The sequence below is a fragment of the Bison bison genome, unplaced genomic scaffold (genome assembly GCF_000754665.1).
Source record: "Bison bison bison isolate TAMUID 2011002044 unplaced genomic scaffold, Bison_UMD1.0 scf7180017864163, whole genome shotgun sequence".
NCBI lineage: Eukaryota > Metazoa > Chordata > Mammalia > Artiodactyla > Bovidae > Bison > Bison bison.
This window is the reverse complement of record NW_011494735.1, coordinates 3,850,788-3,852,674: the sequence shown is the minus strand read 5'-3', so window position 1 is coordinate 3,852,674 and position 1,887 is coordinate 3,850,788. Positions and strand designations below refer to the sequence as shown.

Here is a 1,887-nt window from a genome sequence, read left to right as displayed (position 1 = left end):
CTAAGAATACTGAAGTGGGTAGCCTATCCCTTCTCCAGAAGATCTTTCCAACCCAGGAATCCAACTGGGGTCTCCTGCCTTGCAGGAGGATTCATTACCAACTGAACTATCAGGGAAGCACTTCAAAAAGTAGGAAACACTCTATTTTGAAAGAGACAAATATATGAATAGATAAAACATGTCTAATATGGTTATAGGCTTCAGCCCTGGGACACTCCAACATTTAAAAATCAATCAGCAGAGAAACAGCCAGCCAAGAAGGGCTGAGAAGAAACCATCAATGGGGCAGAATATAAAGCAGGAGAAGCTGAGGAAGAAAAAGTTTTCAGAAGTAGCAAGTGGTTCACTCTGTCAAATGCTGCCAAGACATCAAATAGCATGAACAGAAATCAGGTGATCACTAGAACTGGCCCCAGGTCATCCTGGGAGGAGTCCTGTTGGAGCCGTTTTCAGCTGAGCGAGGACAGCAGTCAAATTCAGAAGAGATGAAAAGAGAAAGGGAGGTGAGGACGTGGAGTGGGTAAATATAGATATCTCATCCCAGAAGTGTTATGAACGGGGGTCGAAAATGTTGTAGGTGGTTGCAGGGGTTAATAGTCAGCCACATGTTGCTCTGGCTAAGCCATGAGAACATCACCATGGGAAAAGAATAAAAGCAAAATATAGCAATACAGCATAACCCAAACAAAAGTACATCAGGTTGATTACTTGGGGTCATCATGCCCTGGTAAGCTGAGGAAAAACATAGTGTGGCCCTTGGAATGCCAGGTCAGCACAGGTTCAGATCGCTGCTTGTGCACACACCAAGATGTTTTCCCAAGATGTTTTCCATATGCAGGTCTATGCCCTCCAGCTAGACGAAACCCTTTGTAAAAGAAAATAACAAAGATAGTTTAAAGTAGTCAATAAAATGGGAGACATGACTGGGGACACAGGAGGCTGACTTCATCGTCGCACAACAGATGCTTTCTGTTGCCAAGACACTAAATAAAAGTGATGTGGCTCCGAAGAACAGGGCTCTTGATCTAAGAGGTCTTGAGTTCTCTGGTCCCATCTTTAAAACTTTACTTTTGACTCTGGTTTATTTTTTCCCGAACTGTGCGTCGACCACTTTTGATCCCTACGTGCTGCACTGGCCGCAGCAGTTAGAGGGTTGTGTAGAGCCTACGGAGAGTTCTTTGTAAGGTGAAACGTTCCCAGGGCAGCTCGTGCAGTGCTGGGGATGATCCAGCAGAGGGAGAAACTCGGGATGCAGGAAACCCTCAGCCTAAACTGGAGTAGTGAGAGGGCTGTGATGAAGACTGCATTTGGAGACTGCCATTTGAGGAGCAGAAGCCCTTCATCCCAGTGATAAAGGGGAAAGAAGGGAGGGCGGGCCCAGGGAAAGATGTTAGCTCTGCTATGCTGGCCAGGAAGGGAGGATTTTGTATGAGGTTGCTTCTGTTCTGTCAGTGTAATATCATCTGACAGATGACTTAAGACTGTAAGGCGGACTGTAAGGTCATCTGCTCAGAGCAGAGTATGGAAGGCCAGGGGTTGGTGTGTGTGCTGGGACTTTGAAAAGAGGGAAGTAAATAGTGACACTCATTGTGGAGAGTGAGAACACCAACACAGAAGGATTTCAGAGAAGTGACTATGATGACCAGGTAGACTTGAGGGCCCATTTGAGATTTGTATTGATGAATTTTTAAGTGAGGGGAAGTCCTTGGTGGTTCCATGGTTAGGACTCCGTGCTTTCACTGTTTAGAGTAAGAAGTCAAGCCCTCTTGGGGAACTAAGGTCCCTGAAGCTGTATGGCACAGCCAAAAAAGATTAAACGTTTAAAACATTAAGTGAGATATCAGCAGGCTTATGGATTTCTCTAGCAATATCCACCTGTTTCAATAC

At 45.4% G+C, this 1,887-nt stretch overlaps 1 protein-coding gene across 1 annotated transcript in view; it reads right to left on the bottom strand.

The window, feature by feature from the left end:
• The window catches only part of LOC104989824 (lysozyme C, tracheal isozyme-like), a 34,536-nt gene that overhangs the window by 26,148 nt on the left and 6,501 nt on the right, over nucleotides 1-1,887 (bottom strand). The gene's annotated exons all lie outside the window — the stretch shown is intronic.